The sequence below is a fragment of the Condylura cristata genome, unplaced genomic scaffold (assembly GCF_000260355.1).
Source record: "Condylura cristata isolate star-nosed mole 26May11 unplaced genomic scaffold, ConCri1.0 scaffold00018, whole genome shotgun sequence".
Lineage (NCBI taxonomy): Eukaryota > Metazoa > Chordata > Mammalia > Eulipotyphla > Talpidae > Condylura > Condylura cristata.
This window is the reverse complement of record NW_004567119.1, coordinates 13,583,213-13,601,358: the sequence shown is the minus strand read 5'-3', so window position 1 is coordinate 13,601,358 and position 18,146 is coordinate 13,583,213.

Below are 18,146 nucleotides of genomic sequence, written 5' to 3'. Positions count from 1 at the left end.
TCTGAGCTGGGCTGTCGTTTCACCTGGTTCAGAAACTGAACCTCTGTACACTCTAGAGTGATCTGTGTTGGGAACAGCATGTTTGCGAAAGCAAGGCTCTGCCAAACTACAATAGTGACTCACCTAGTTCTTCTTTTATATTTAAAATGTTAAACAAGTCAATAGAAACCAATTTTTTTTTTTTTTTTAGTGACATGTAACTACTCTATTCCAATAACACATTTTGCACAGGGTGAGGATATAAAGGATGATGATCTCCCTGACATGTGTGTGTTCTCAGTCTCAGAATTGGATAGACAAACACGTGGCCCTGGGTCTTCAACGGGTATTAAGTATTTACTATTCCCCGCAGCACAGCAAGTGAGAGCAGGGCAGTAGGAGCTATTCACATCAGGGATTTTGTCTGTAGAATATTTAAAAGCAGTGAGTCATGAACCCACAGTTCCAAAAAATATCAAAGATAAATTAGTCTTGCTCAAAAATATTGTTTATTGGTTTAAGTTCTAGTAGTCAGTCACCCTGAGGACTGTGGAGCCAGGACAGAACCTCCATCCCCCTGCCGTCCCCTGTCCTTAGCCCACCACAGCTACTCACTGAGATTCACACACAGAAACGGCACTTCCTTCATTTCACTTCCCACAATGGTGAATTTTTATAATTTGTGGAAATAATTAGAAATTAGAATGTCACTTATACTCCTGAACCTGCCACTGGCTAACTACGTGAAAGGGAGAAAATTGATTTAACTTCAGAACACCTCAAGATCCTTCCCCAAAGAACTAGGGTGCTCAAAATTGTAATTTTGAAGTTCTTGATCTACTCTAAACTCTGTTTTTATTATGTTATAATCAATTATAATGTCTAATACAACTTTGTGGGAGGATAAATAATATGAAAAGGCCATAAGAGCACTGAGAAATCAATAAAATCAGACCATTCATGCTCCCTGGGATTTAAAAGATAAAGTACCAGGATAATATGTTCAGGATAATATGTTCACACCATGGAAAATTTAAATCAGAACCACAATGATTATGCTTACACTTGTGAGCATAATCATTATTGGGGGTGGGAGAAGCAGTCAAACAAAAAATTACAAATGTATGGAGAAAAGAGCATGCTTGTACACTATTGGTGGGGATGCAAATTGGTAACACCAAAGGAAACAGTAAAGAGTTCTCAGACATGAAAAATAGAACCACCATGTGATCCAGCAATTCTTTGAGCAATTATCCAAAGAATATGAAAATACTACCTCAAAAGCATAAAGTTATGCCCTACTCATTGCATCATCAATTACAATAGCCAAGATATGGCAAAATCTATGTGTTTATAGATGGATAATGGATAAAGGAATTGTAGTACATACATCCATTGACATATGTATATACATATATATATACACACACACACATATATATATATATACAGATATATGCATACAGATACACACCCATATACATATATATATAGTGATATTAATGGACAGATAGATGCCGTTCAATGTCATTCAACTGTAATAAAAAAGAAAGAACCCCTGCCATTTGTAACAGCATGAATGGACCTTGGTATTACAGCAAGTGTATAAGTCAGACAAAGCAAGACAACGAGCACATGACTTATTGACACATGGATGTAAAACAAAACAAAAAGACTAACAAGATGGTAGATACAGAGAACACATTGGTGGCCAGAGGACAGAGGAGAAGGATCAGAGAGAGGTGAAATGGGTGAAGGTGATCAAAGACACACATTCGAGTTATGCAATAAATGTCATGTCATGGGGACATAACGTACATCTGGCAGCCACGTTTAATAGTACTGTATTGCTTATTTAAAGTTGTCTAAAGAGTTTTTCTAAGTACTCCTTACAAAAAAAAAAATGTTTGTAATTGTGTTGCTTATATGTCAACTAGATTTACTTATGGTACTCATTTCTCAATATATAAAATTATCAATCATTATTTTCTACACCTGAAAGTAATATAATAAGTCAGTTATCTCTCACCCCAAGAAAGATTGGCTGATGAACATGCTCAGGAGACATGATCCATGACTAGTTCTGGGCTAAAAGAAACCATGGAAATCAATCTAATCTGCTTTGAAAGTAAAAAGTCCCAAAACTAGGAGAGGCAAAATAACACTTTATCCTCAGATAAGTCATATTTTAAAATTACAGAAGGTAATGTTACCTTCTGTAATAAAATAATATAAAAAGCAAGCAAACTATTAAAACCAAAACCTTTGTTTCTATTTCTTTCCTGTCACTGCTACTAAGTTTCAAATATAAGAACTGTCTGAAATAAAGCAAAGAGACGGGGACCTCCCTGGAGTAGATCTGCCAGTTTTGCTCCCCACTCTGTCTCTGGTGAATCTCACACCCTGCAAACTTCATGCCTAGAACTTATACTTGTCTACATAAAAAAAGAGAAGAGTTAGCAGTAACTGGTTTGGGGCTGACTTTAGAAAGTGAATAGGACTTTACTTTGTTCCTTCAGAATAGTATTAATCCCTAACAAAGGACCTGAGCTAGGGATTTGTCTCCTCACAGCCCCCTACCAAGTGTGTAACTAATTACTGGACCACTGAGGCTCTGCCTCAGTTTTCTTTTAAAAAAAAAAGATTCGGGCCCTCCCTGGTGGCGCAGCGGGTTAAAGCACAGCACTGAGAATCTGAGGCCGCTTCCGCATGAGTTCGATTCCCGCCTGCCGCCGGCCCCGGAGGAGACCACATGGCGAGCCAGACCTCTCCTGACCCGCCCGCTGCTCCCCTCGGCAGTGGACTTCGTCGATCTGCCTGTTCTGCTCCCCACTCTGTCTCTGGTGAATCCTCTCACCCTCCGCATCTCTGGCCTGAACCCCAGTTCTATATGAATAAATAAATAAATCTTTAAAAAAAAAATCACTCCACTTGGATCTTCTAGTATCAACTTGTACACTGCCTTGCTAAGATAATGACCTAATTATTCAAAGGTTTGAACTTATACATACAAAAAAACTGTAAATTAATCTAAGAAAATCCAACTAGCTAGAGGAATAGCCCCAATATTTCGAGCAATAACCCTAACAATCTGTTCTTGCTTTGTTTTTTCTTTTTTCTTTCCTGTCTCACACTCCCTCCTCTTTTAGTACTTCCAAAGAATACCTCCAGGGTAAATTCCTAGCCCTCCAGCCCTTGTCTCAAGCTCTGCTTTGGAGAATCAGAACTAGTATCTCTTACCTACCATAAGACCTAATTCATTTAGGAGCTAAATAGTCTTTTTATTATATGATATTTTTCCTCTACAAGAAAACACATTTCTGTACCTGCATGTATTGCTCAGTAAATGTTAACTGACATGGTGAATTACCATTTACTGTATGAAGGAGTTACTTCATTCTTGTTCGTTCTGCTTGGGCATTGGGGAAATCTCCCCCCACCCCCTCCTTTGACTTCCCCTCCAGCTGGACAAGCTAAGAAAGAATTGTCAGAGAGATTGGTGGGAGAAAAGGCCAGATTGGATTAAACAGCTATGGAAAATTCAGGAGGTTGTCATTCTGAAATAAATGGATTTATATTCTGTGCTGGGGTGGGGATAGGGATGGGATTATATTCTGTGCTAGGGATGGGAGAGATGCAGCAAGGAATCATAAAACATAAGGCAAAATCTTTCCTCTAGATGTTTGCTCTGCCTTAAGCGGTTTTCTCTGATAAAAAGATCATTCCAGGAAATGACCCTTATCTAGCTAATCTTCATTCTTTAAGGTAACTTATCCCAAGACCCTCAAGACCTGGGGTCTCCTTATTTCTAAGGTGACTCCTTATATACTAAGGTGACACATAGTGGGTAAAACCTACTCTGAACACCCTAAAAAAACAGTCCGTCCCGCCATTTCTGAGGAAGCTGATCCTACAGCATTTTGATTCATTGCCATGATAGGAGTCTGTGAATCTCTCAGAATACAAACCATGATCAGAAGGAATTGTGTGTGTGTGTGTGTGTGTGACAAAGGACTTTAAAATGATAATTGACTTAATTAAAACACAATTGACTAGAAAATTTGCTCAATTTTGCAACATGCACTGTTTTAGAATTAAAACCAGAATTGCCTAGTAATAATGCTACACTATAATATATTAGACTGTAAAGATGCTTCACATAAATAACACCTATTTTAATATCCATATACATGATAATGTTAAAAATTTTTTCTCTGGCAGTGTGATGAAGTTGTAATTATACCTAAGTAGGTCTAACTGAATTGTTCTCTTTTCATAAAAGGAAACATTTTATGGAGTCCCTTACAGTCCTTCTAAGATCTCCCACATTTGTATTTATTTCAATTAATTAAAGACTTCATCAATTTAGAATTTTAATTTCAGGGAAATTGTGAATTGTTTTCCAGTCCTCTACCCTTCAAAAAGTCTATTTCTAGACCAAAATAATCTAATTCCTCAAAGAACTTGGATTGAAGAAAATATGATATCGTTAGGCTGATAATCCCATTCAACTATACTTTTCTTGAGTATTATTTTATATAAAAATATTTTCAATCTAAAACAGAAATTAAGATTACTATGTGCTGGAGCAAACGTGCCCTTCAACTTGCACTCAGCCATAATTAAAACCTCATGGGTGCACGAACAGTACCATTATAAAGACAACCAAAGAAATGTCTAAATAGTTGCCAGTGACCATAATAAAGTAAAATCCTTGTCTTTGTTCATTCATACTGACACCACGTCCAATTATCAGAAAGGCAAGTGTGAAAAAGCAATTTATTTAATTCCATGATATTTCTTATGAAGAACACAAATAAGAGATCAGTGGAGCACAAGAGAGGGAATAGACTGAGACCTTATTTCATATTCTGCTGCTCATTGATCACAATCCATTCTTTTCAAAAGCTTTATTTTTTATTTTTAAACCCATGGTTTTGCATTTAATATGCAGAGAACAAGCTGTGGAAACTCAAGAGTTCCCTATTGGCCACCATAACAAAGACATCTTTGATATTAACATAACCCTTAATTGATGAGAATTTGTAAACAGGAGAATTTGTAAACATCTTTATTAACACATAGTTTAAGTATAATTTATGTATTTTTATCTTATTAAAAAAAATTCCCTAGGGCTCGTCAAGACACATCTCTACTTTTTCTTTACTACAGTTCCCTCTTCTTTTTTTTAAACAATTTAAGAATTTTCTTAACATTTTTATAGATCCATGAAGCAATTTAGAAGTTTTCCAATTAACAATGAAGCAAATCCTTAAACCAAAATAGTTACCTAATGCCCAAAGAGCTAGAGTTACCAATATTTTCTCTTATCAATACTACATTTAAGTAGTGAAACAAAAAAGATTACTCCCTGCTTAGCTTGAATCAAATTCCTCTTGCCCAGATGCTCAGAAGTCCTGAATCACTTCCTCTGTGATCATCTTGAGGATGCAAACATCTCCTGACATCTGCCAGGGCTCCTCCTGGATCATCAAGTGGGCCAGAAGCTGTTACAGGGCTCCAGGGTTTCAATAAAAGACCCCGCATTCCTTACCAATATGATGATTTAGGGGCTAATCTAATTACTGCACATAAATGCCAAAGGTATGTGCTCAGGTAGCTGGCCAAAGAAAGAACTTTAATATGGAGCCAGGTGAGCAGGTGATAGGAACCTCGAGACTCAGATCTACCTTGGCAGGTAGCTCTAACTGGGAAAAGTAGACGTTTATAGCATGCTTTGCAAAGTGGGACTTGGTGAGTAGCTGAAGAGCACAGAAATGGAGGCTTAGCAGGAGATGAGTGGGTGAGGCTAACAGGGGACAGGCTAACAGAGGGCAGCGCTGGCTAAGGCCCTTGGTGTTAGTGAGCGCTTGCCCGTTGTGGGCTGGGTCTGAGCCTGGACATCGTGGACAAACCGTCTACACCTTGAGGCGCTAGGTGTTATCTGCAGAATCAGGACCGCTTCGGAAGAACAGGTTGGTCTTGGTGTGATATATTAACTGATTCATCTAAATCAGTGGAAAATAGAAAGCAGCTTGGCTTGATAAACAGGTAAGCAAGTAGTTTGGGGGGCGGATTTCAGCTTTGGCAGGCTGGTTTCACTGTGTTATAGGCAACCGCAGGAACTCAAAGAAAGGATGAAAAAGCTTAGGTTCCTTTGCCATAATACACAATCTGAATCATAGGACGTTGTCATTTTATAGGTTTCAATGATTGAATATCAATAATTTTATGCAGTTTACCTGATATTTTTTAAATGACATTTTATACTAAACATGAAAATGTTTTAGAAGGGCCTCTCTCACCCAGAAATCAGCAAATTGTACAAAGAGAACTGTTCTTTGAAAAGAAAGAGGGAAGCAAATTCTGATGCTCCCATTATAAATGTATACATGTAAATATCTAACAATATCCAAGACTTCACACCTTCATAGCCTATAATTTTCAGATTCCATTCTTCTCACCCAATACCTCATAGTAAAGCCAGGGTGTTAGAAACTAAGTTCTGGGTCTTATAAATTTTTCATGCTCAGAAAGATCTCCACCTACTGAACTCTTACTCATTTTTTAAGACATGTCAAAACCACTTTTTTGTGGTATTCAGTGTAATTTCTAACTCCTCAGTGATTTAGAAAGACTTTGAATTTAACTCGCAAGTAATAAATTTCTATCATTGGTGCTGGCCCTGGCTTATTCATTAAGTTATATCTCCTCTGTGTGAGCCTGGCTGTATGTGCTTTTCTTTAAACTTTCTACACCCAACACTGAGTAAACAGGCAACAAAGTTTCCCATCGAAGTTCAGCTTCATCTTTGTGTTTTACCCTTTATCCAGCCATATCAATGTTCAGGTTCTAGCCAAGTAATGGAGTATTGATAGTATTTAGAAATGTGAGAAGGGATAAATATAGATAACCTATGAAGGTCAATAGCTTAGCTCTGAAAATATTGGACTGTCAGTTACCATAGAATGTATATTTGTACTGAACTTGCACACTGACAAGGCAGTAAGCCACCAACTTTCTGAATACTTTCCCAGTTGTAGATGTTCAACTGCAGCTAATGCTCTAATGTACATTTGACATTCTAGTAAGTCCTAGATTAAATTGATAATACCCAAACAACTGGCCAATATTTGTGAAGTGATTTGCAGAAATCGGTAGAGATAATTCAGTAAGTAGGAGAAAGAACTGTGGTTTGTGATATCTATTGAATGCCAGACTCTGCACGGTACCTGGAGTTAGTTCTCTGGAGACTGAGGTGGTCATTGTGGGCAATTGACAGACTGGGTTATGAGCCAGGGGCTCTCTCACTCTGGGCCCCTCTGCTTCCTCCTGCACAGACTGCCTTCTAAGTCTCAGCTGTTGGATTTCATTATATTCCTTGACTGCTTCTCTTTATCAAAGATTATATCCCATGTTTTGCAAATCTGAACATCTAGGAATCCCTGAAATTATCTTGTGCAATAATAAAATTAATTTGCCAATTTGTATAATGATAATGTAATTGGACCTTGAATCTTTAACTTTAATTTTATTACATGACAAAATGCAATAACCAGAATCTGACCTGTGTGGTAAATTTATAGCATATTATGTCTCAGTACTTCTAACTTTATTTCAAGGCTTGCGTTTGTTTGAACTGTCGAATTATAAGAAATATATTTCAAAGTAACACGTGAAAATATCAGTAGTAACATCCAAAGACACACAAAGCAAATGATTAGTACTTTCTACATAATATTTTCTTTATTTCATGGCATCCTAAGTACTTTAAATATAGCCTAAATTTTAGCAGTTCAAAGTCAATTTGTTCCATCATCTATCCCGTAAGAGAATATTTTAAAAGAATATTTTAGGCCCTCCATGGTGGCGCAGCGGGTTAAAGCACAGCACTGAGAATCTAAAGCTGCTTTCGCATGAGTTCAATCCCCGTCTGCCCCAGAGGTGACTACATGGTGCGGCAGACCTCTCCTGGCCCACCCGCTGCTCCCCTCAGCAGTGTACTTCGTTGATCTGCCTGTTCTGCTCCCCACTCTGTCTCTGGTGAAGCCTCTCACCACCCCTGAACCTCTGGCCTGTACCCCAGTTCTGTATGCACAAATAAATAAATCTTAAAAAAAAATACTTTAAAATAGTATATGTACCAAGGTGTAAATAACCTTAATGTTGACTAACTTATATTAAGTGTATACTAAATTCACGCATTCATTCAGAAGTGTGAGCATGACGACTATGTATTGAGCAGCTGTTTGAGGGTTTGCCAGCTCTAGAGGACTCGCCCCTGGAGAGGAAAGCTTCATTTACAACTTGGGGAAAATGGCACACCCACAGCATGAATTTATTGAGTGGGAACCCATCTTGCAAAATATATACATACAATTCAGTTGGGACAAAAAAAATAAGGGCAGAAAAGGAACTTCTAGGAGGCTGGGGGTGGGAGGGGCCTGAGGAGGGATGGGAAGGAGGCCATGGGGAGAGTTCTGGAGAAGGACTAGCCCTCTGTCTGCAAGGCCGGTAGCTGCTGCCCCTCAGATCAAGAGCCCCTTTGACTCTTGCCAAACTCCAGAGAGGGCTTCAGGGCGATGCGCAGGGTATCAAAAGTGTATAGACTCACATAAACGTTTGGCCTCTGTGCTACTTTTCGAAGGCATATTATCAGGAACACCTGTCTGAAAGTGTGAATTTAGACTGAACGTCTCAGCTCCACCAAGTGTCTACCTTCCCCAGCCTTTGTATATCTGTTTATAAATATGCACTTAATAAGTGCTTGCTTTTTAGATGGCGATTGCTCTATCCAAGTTGCCCCACCTCTCCAGAAGTCAGGGTCAGGACAATGTCAATATTTATGACAGCAGTATTCTGGACCATATGACTTAAACGATTAAAGAAAGGACAGGGAATGGGATGTCTTGGCAAGGAAGTCCCCTCTCAGGACAGGTCACTTCCTGAAGCCCAAGGGTCACAAGGAGTCAGCCAGGTTCAGATCTGGCCATAGAGAATAGCAGATATAAGAATACTTGTCCCTTTTTAGAAAATTCTAAATTTAATTCTAAAATTAATTCCAAAGCCAATTTGCAAAAACATACAAACAAACCATCTATGTAAAAATGTCAATTTCTGAATCTCCTTTAAAAGTCTGTTGAAATTGTGTGTTCAGAGTGACTTTCTATTTGTTGCAGAGTGACTTCATATTTGCTCCTGAATTTTGCCTGTCTACAACAGGGCCACGTGAGGCCTCATTTTGCCAGCACGTTTGTCTGTCCACACAATTGCGTAACTTCTCTTCCAACACAGCAGAGATAACATCTGGACTTTGCTTGGTGTAAACAGTGCCTTACCTGCTAGCATGCCAAAATTCACAGAAGTATGGAAAGAGAACATGAGTGTTACCTCAGTTGCAGAGCTCTTCCTGAGGCCAGTGAAGTACCACCAGAGTAGTTCTGCCTATAAAACGGTACCCTCAAGTCGGGGCCGAGGGAGGGCGCCGTGTCCGCTCTGCTTGTATCGAAGCTGAGCACCGCTGCCACAAGCAAGTGCAATTCAGCCAAACAAAACCTTAAAGTTAAATAATACAAAAAGATTGCATTTGACAGGAATAAATCTTTTATTTTCAAAATGTAATTTTTGAACCTTTTGAAAGCTGCTGAGAGAATAAGGAAGATGCCACTTGTGAATTGTTTCCAACTGCCCATTCTGCTTCAGATATTAGAAGTGAGTTATGGTCTGGATCTGTTTTTTTAGGATTATTTTTGATGAAACAATAATTTGTTTTTCTCATTCCAATCAAACGACAATGCAATGTAATCTCCAAAAGAGATGTATATTGAAGTGGCCACCGACTAGCTAACTAACTCTACTTAACTAACTCTAGTTGCCGGTGCATTCCAGAAACCAGGTTTCTCCCCCACAGCTGAGAGAAGCTAGCCCGTCTGTCCAATACACTCTTTTCTCTGTTTAGAAATAGAGGCTTCATCATGTCTCACAGTCAAAACTACATGGCCTGCACTGTAACCTGCACTGTTTATTTCTAACTACAGTTTGGGAAAAGGTGGCCCAGAGAATTGAAAAATGTTGCCTAAGTGTGCTTCTAATTAGAAGTGGAAATAAGTCAAAAAACGTCTAAAAGGCTTATGGCTACCAGAATACCATGTTACTCTGCTTCACTGAAAGGAGATGGGATTGATCAAACAAAATACATGGCATTAGTTTGGCAAAATAGTTATTTATTGCTTGTTTATATATTTTTTTTGTTCCTAGGAGGAAAAGAAAATATCCAGGCAATTTATAATTTTATAATGCACTTTTAATGAATATGGGGAAAAAACTGTGGCTGAATAATCTTAGGCAGTAAAAGAGAACTGGTAGCAGGAAAGTGAGTGGGCGAAAATCTGATTAAGCCAGGAATGAGATTATTACAATGCATACAGTGAGCACCTAATCGGTGCCTGAGTGCCTCAGCTGCTTGATTAATACACTGCAGTTGAATTCATCATTTTAGATGGGGTCTGTGGCAGAATTTCCCTCATTGATTTAATAGGAGAAATAGAAGTAAAAATTTAATATAATCAAATGCTGACTCCAAGGAAGCATAGATCTTGCAAAATCTTTAAAAAAAACACTAAAACTGCCAAAGTTCATGGTATGTCCCAAGTTAGATGATTTGGGTTTAAAAATCCACAGAAATTTATCAAAGAATGTTTATTAAATAAGAAAAAAATTGAACAACCCTGTACTACAAACTATAGACCTCCTTCCTCTCATCAGAATCTTGATATTGCATCTGTTAAATGGACCTTTTCTGGCTTTATATTTTTAAGCTTTATTTATTTACGTATACAACAACTGTGGTGTAGGTCAGAGGTATGGGCTGGGGGTGAGAGGATTCACTAGAGACAGTGGGGAACAGAACAGGCAGTTGTACTGAAATACACTACTGAGGGGAGCAGCTGGCAAGACAGGAAAGATCTGATGCACCATGTGGGTCACCTCCCTGGCTGGGGATGGAGTTTATGCTGTAGTAGCTTCCAGGCTGGATAGCACTGTCTTTAACCCCTGCACCATCAGGGAGACGCATTTTCTGATTTTAAATATGGTAAAATAAACAAAATTTAGGGAAAAGCCCTATAATGAAGCAGTGGGTGGTTCTAGTTGAGTATTGCTGCTTTTATCTATGGGGCAAAAGTGGGGCTGGAGTTTTCATTAGAGAAGTAGGAATCACCTATCAGCCAAAGTGGAAAGAGGACATTTGAATTCATTATGTGTGACCTCCTTTGCCACATAGATAATAAGCCCAGTTTCCATAGATGTCTCCACATGGCACAGAGTAACGTGCACAATGTCCCATCATGCCCTGGCTCTCAAGGTTTAGTTGGATTTCTCCTCCCCCCCGAGGTCCTCTCCTAGCACTATCAGTCCATAGTGAAATCAAAGTTCCATGATCTTAGAGGGCCTATTATTTACAAAATTCACCTTAGAAATGTTTGCTTTGTTTCAGTCTCTCAAAGGGAAGGCTATTCACACCAGTTTGTCTGGCTCACTGCAGATCCTACAAAGCTGTGTGAATTTTATTTAAAGATACTACACAATTGGGGTCCTCCCTGGTGGCACAATAGGTTAAGACGCAGCACTTCAGGCAAGCCACAGCTGCTTCAGTGTGAGTTCAATGCCCGCCCCAGAAGTGACCCCCATGTCGCGGCAGACCTTTCTTGTTTTGCCCGCTGCTCCCCTCAGCAGTGTACGTGGTCAATCTGCCTGTTCTGCTCCCCACTCTGTCTCTGGCGAATCTTCTCATCTTCCCTGCACCTCTGTCCTGTATCCCCAGTTCTGTATGCATAAATAAATAAAAACCTTTTAAAAATTAAAATAAAATAAAAAGATACTGAATAATTGAATTGATTATATAAACTGCTTTGTTTGTGATGCTAAAAGGAAGTAATAGACTTTGAGACCAAATATGACTTTCAGGATTGAGATAATTGTACTATCTTTTTATCTAAATATCACACACATATGCATGTAGTTACAAATACTGTCAATTTGTATAAAAGTCATCTCTAATTAACATTATCGACTAATTTATAATAACAGTTGCCAGCAGAGCCTGAGCTTATCACATAGGAGATACATTATTTCATTAAATCTTTGCAACTACACTGTGAGATGCTATTATATTGAACATACAGAAGAAATGTCACCTTTGAGAAATCTGGTGATTTCTCATGGTTACAGTCACAGACTCAGGATCTGAGCTTGAGTTTGAGTTTGTTGAGGCACAGAGGAAATCATGACACCATTTTGGGTCCCTGTAGGCTATGAATCAAACAAGTCCCTGAAAAATAAATTAAATGAAAAGGCAAAAAATAAATTTAATATTAACTTGTTTACCATCTGTAAACACGGGAGAGAAGCATGGACTGAGTCGCTTCTCTTGGCTTTAGATGCCATCTTAAATATTTAAGGTATTGGCCCTCTCTGGTGGCGCAGCCGTTAAAGCAAAGCACTAAGAAGTAAAGGAACTTCTACATGAATTCGATCCCCAGCCCGAGGTGACCACATGGCGTGGCAGACCTCTCCTGACCCGCCCGCTGCTCCCCTCAGCAGTGTACTTCGTCAACCTGCCTGTTCTGCTCCCCACTCTGTCTAGTGAATCCTCTTACTTCCCTTGCATCTCTGGCCTGTACCCCAGTTCTGTATGCACAAATAAATAAATTGAAAAAAAAATTAAGGTAAGAAAAGGTGGCTGTGGAAGAAAAAGGAAATTCAGTTAAGGAGTTCACCAAAGAAGACACTACCGGCCCATACACCATAACTACAACCACAGACCACGGAACAGATTTCATTTTATAGGAAAGACAGAACCCTGCTCTCTCACTGATTGCTGAACCAATTGCATACATCAGTAGCAACCTCTCAGCAATGCTGTAAATACACATCTGCCAATATATTGTGGCTTTCATTTTGTCAACTGCCTTGGTGTCTGGTTTGAAAAATCATGTTTGTCTTGCTGGCAATGAATGTTTGCTTTGTATACAGCAAATGTTTATAATGGCTATAGTAGTGTAAAGAATAAGGTTTTCTCAACCCTTTTCTGATGACTGGATATGTCTGAAAATAAATTGGCGAATGTCAATGAACAGATGATCATAAATTTTTTATTGAAATTTTATATGAGAGTGTTCACAAGAGAATGACGACTATCTTCCTAGTTTTAGTTAGCTGCAAACTGTACTTTTGAGATAAAGAAACAAGCAATTTGTGAAAAGTTGACCAGAAAAAGGAGGTTGAAGGCTATTGGATGATAAAGAAGTAACTGAAGATAAGTGTTAGCTCAACAAAGCTTGTTTGCAGATTATCCTGGTGACACCTCTATGCGAAGTCTGTCTCCAGTAAATGAGTTTATTTCTTGCCACCTGCAGAAAAGAACAACAAAAAATTTGCACTTACAACTTCTTAATTCAGTTCAAAGTATTTTTTCAAAATAATTTTTATTTGGGGAAAACATATCCTGGCTTCCTTCATTATGGACTGCTTCGTTGTCCTTTGTATTTATTACATAACTGTGTATTTCAAACACACACACAGAGGATAATTTATTCACTTAGCTTTTCTATTGAAAACTCCATGATTCCTTCTGGAGAAAGGTTATAGTAAATTAAAAGACCTTTGAATTTTTCTTTGTTAAAAACAAAAACATTCCTGTTATAACCAAATACCCACATAAAAATTCATCAAGGTGAAAAGAGAGGTTAACAAGTTTCTATCTCTCAGAAATAAGCATTCACTTGAATAATATTGTCCCCCAGCTTAACCATATCTAGAAAAGCAAATTTTTAATTTCCAATGATTTTAGGCAAATTTTCCATACTTCTATTGAAAAATGATGTTGGTATGTATGTATCTGAAAATTGCTAATTGCAATTCTTCAAGCACAGAAAAGACACATATCCTAACAGGTGAGAGTGACCAGGTAGAATGGGCCTCCCTGAAAACATTTGGCGAGAGTTTCTCTGTGATGCCCAGAGCAGACTTCTCTTTGGTATGTGGAATTAAAATCCAACAAAACCTGATAGGTTTCAGAGAAACTGGTACTGTTTCTTAAAAGAATGCAGATCACCTAGATTTGAGAAATCTAGAAATCATTACCTTCTTCTTCTTTATCAGATAAACCCACCTTAAGGCAGTGCAAATAGCCAGAGGCAGAGCTTGTCACAGGAAGTCTCCCCTTCTCACCCGGGAGACCCCTTCTGTCTTCTTGACAACCAGACCCCAGTCCCAACTCTCAGTTCTAAATAGAAAGCTAGGGTTTGTCCCTCTTCCTTTAGAGGACCAAACCTTCCTACTTATGCTGTTAGGCTGGGTCCTCACTTCCTACTCCTATGTCTGATGTTCATTTGTTTGCCAAAGAAGAATCCAAGAGAGCAAGGAAATTCCACGCCCACCCCCACCCCCAAACCAGCATTTTTACTCTACTGAAAATCTCCTTTACAGACAGGGATGACGATCTCTGAGCATCAGCTATTCTTCTCCCCCAGGTCCTTGGCCCTTGCTTTTCAGAGCGTGTGGGATGCGCGTCTCTTGAGCAATTCCTTCACAACTTTAGAGATTTTGTTCAAATTTCACTCTCGCAAATGTGCCTACACTAACATCCCGACTTACTCTGAAAATGACACCATCTCTCCAACACAAGACTCTTGAGCTTTTCTGTCATGTCTTATTTCTCTTTCTTCCCTCCCACATACCATGTTCTAAAGCATCAAATAACTGACTCACAGATAAGATTTTAGTGTCATCTGCTACGCTGAAGCCCAGCATAAACAAGGATTTTGTTTTGTTCATGAATGCATCCTACACAATCAGAAGCAGTTTCTTGGTCACATCAGGTGTTAATAACTTTGCTGGATGAACATAATTAACCTGGGGAATTTTATGCTAACTGCAAGTACTGTTGATTTACTGATAACGTTACCCCAGTATTGGGTTTATGCTGGGACATCTCTATCCATGAATTATTTATTGCCATTGTAATAATATTTATTGTAAAATTTGCCATCTATTTTGTCTATGATTCAAAAGAGGTTTACTTTGTCCATAACCTTAATGGTTACCTTTGAAAGATAGGAAGAACCTAGGCTTTAACGTCAGGCTAAGAATTCTTGTAGTTGCCAAGCAACTCCATACCTTTTCTAGAAACCTCAGTGAAAATCCAACTGATTTTACCCAGCATGTGTACTGGTGTCTAGAACTGCTGCAGCAAATTGCTATAAACATGGTGGCTTCAAACGGCAGAGATTTAGTCTCTCACAATACTCCAGAAGTTCTGAATCAGGGGCTGAAAGTGCTATGATTCCCCCAAAATGCTTGTGGGTAGAACCCTTAAATACTCACATCTTTAAAGACTCAATTTCCAGATCAGGATACACTTTCTAGGTGGACATGCCTTTATGGTAGACATTATTCATCCACCTCTAGGGTAGAAAACCCACATGGGAAAATGTTAAAATAATATATGTTTTATTATCCTTCATGGCTTGTGATTCTTTAGTTTGATATTGAATTGCATGAGCTTTGTGTTATTGGCTTATGATTTTCTTTTGCCCTCCTTTGTGTAAGAGACACCAATTATACAACTTATTATACTTCTTTAGAATTGTCTATGAAGGTATGGAAATACAGATGAATCAATATTTTTGTTCTAACTGTTGCAAAGCAGGTAGATTTCTTCTAAATGTTCTATTGCACAAATAGATAAGAGCTCAGAGTTGAAAAAATTGATAGGAACTTAATATTGCTGGTAGACTGGAGAATTTGACCCTGTCCAGGTAACCTTGACCCACAATGTCATGCATTATAAGGACACTGAATTTTGCAATTTCCTAGCCCTAAAAGTTAAGCATTAGAGGAGTTCTTCCCCCTACCTTGACCAATTAACAGGAACATGTTCAATACTGTCAGGAAAACTACAGCAGTGTTTAAACAGAGGCTGTTTTGCTAAAGGACAGGCTGAAGCTGAGTGACAAACAGAAACCGCCCACAGACTAAGCCAATAGTAGATCATAACGGAACTGGAGCAAGTCACTCAGCAGCAGATTCACAAAAACCTTCCGTTTTTAGAAGGCTGAGCACACCAGCGGGGTATGGGCTTTTTAAATATATACATAATTAACATATATCCATGACAGAAGCAAATTGTTGAGTTGTTTGAAAGCGATGTCCAGATGTTGTCTTGCCACTCCTTGCATCACTACTCAAATAATGGCGAGATAAAATAATCATGAACTCTACTCCTCTACAGTGAGGTATTTGGATGGTTTAAACTGGTTTAAGTCTAAAGCATCCAAAGTTTGTATTCTGAAATTAACAATATTTTTCTTCTAAAACATATTTGGAGTTACTTTTAATAAATCATTATTTTATTTTCCATGACATTACAAACGTCAGGGTTTCATCTTTTTTATAGTTTGTGTATGTGTTTGTCTATAATAGCTTCTTTATCTCTATCCCTTATAATGCTGTAATGTACATGGGGTGCATATATCTCTTCAATTTACTATTTGAATATTTTTGGAATAAATGCGGCACAGTGGATCATATGGTCTAAAATTTGTAAACTAGCATTACTTTTTTTTAAATACTCATATATGCAGGTTCAGCAGGATCAAATTTTTATTATAAAAAACTAAAATTATTTGGAAAATATAATACATAGGAACTGCTTGATTAAGACACATTTTTTTTGTCTTTATAACTGGCACTGATTCAAAATATACTACTTTATACACTGTATAAAATTCTTAATGTTACGCTCCTAATGCAAATGCAAGATCAGAGAAATGGTTGTTTTTCTATCCATTCTCTTTTTCATCTATTTCATTTATCAGTAGCAACAAAGAGTGATTTTCTGCAGATGCTGCTACTTGTACAGGTGTAGGTGATCATGATGATTTAGAATTCCAAACTCTCACTGGATTTGGTTTTGTCATTCAAGTAGTTACATGTGTGTGTGTGTGTGTTCATGAGGTGATAATAGAAGAAACTTGAAAATCTATGTTTTGATAAATACACTTCTGTTCATCAAGCTGTAGTTATTGCTAATGTGATTGCTTAACATGCATAGAAGGTTGAGATAACAAAGCAGAAAACAGGTCACTATTAAAAGGATATACTAAACCTTTATTTCAAAACAGAAGATGCCACACTAGACAGCGAAGAGGAAATTAATATTTACTAAAGTTAATAATAGGGCAGAAATGCGAGTGCAGTATTTTGAAGACAAAGAAGGAGAAAAGCAAGTTTCATCTTAAAGGAAAAGAGAGAAGGTGCTATCAGATCACTGTAGCATAAGCAAATATAATTATATTCAAATGTCAAAAGAGGAACAAGTTTAAGCAAATAAAAATTGTTTTGTGTTTCTCTGGTAAGGATAAGCAAGCAAAAGGGGTGGTTAGCTTGCCTTCTTTCCTTGTTTCCTGCTTTACTCTTTCTTGTATGGTGCGAAGGCGCTCAGGGGAAGTAACGATGTGGGCCAGGAATTAGAGGAAGTAAAACAGAAAGAAAAACATTCCATGAACTTCAAGAAAATTTCTAGCTATGTCTGAACCTTAGCTAAATTGTGAGAAGAAAAAAGTGTAGTTTGGGGAAACTCTTCTCTTTCCTTGGACTTTCTTCATTATTTCTGCCACAGGTACTCCCTCCGTCTGATCCTCGCTGTCTTTATTATTGACCCCTGTCCACACAATCCCAGCTCTTCCTAACGGCCAGTAGCCAAGTGTGAAAGGGTCCGTTACTCTGCCTTCAGTGCCAAACAGTGAATAACTGAGAACGAAGCCTGCTCGAGCCACGAATAAATGAACTTCTGCTTCGTCAGGGTTCCACATGGGATACGGGGTGATGGTAGGAAGAAGGAAGACAGTAGAGAAGGGAATACTGTCAGCTATTAATTCTTTCAGGAGGACCTGAGACTTTTAAGACTGTGGCTGAAGTTGCAATTTAGTCTCAAGAATATATCTTTATAGGGAAATTCATGTATCACGGCAGTGAAACTTCCTTCCCTCAATTTTTAATTTGTCGATTGGGGACATCTTCCAAGGACCTTGTTTATATCCCTTGGACTTTCTTAGTTTGCCTACATATAAAACTAATTTCAACTTGTAGTACTGAATTTCTGAGTA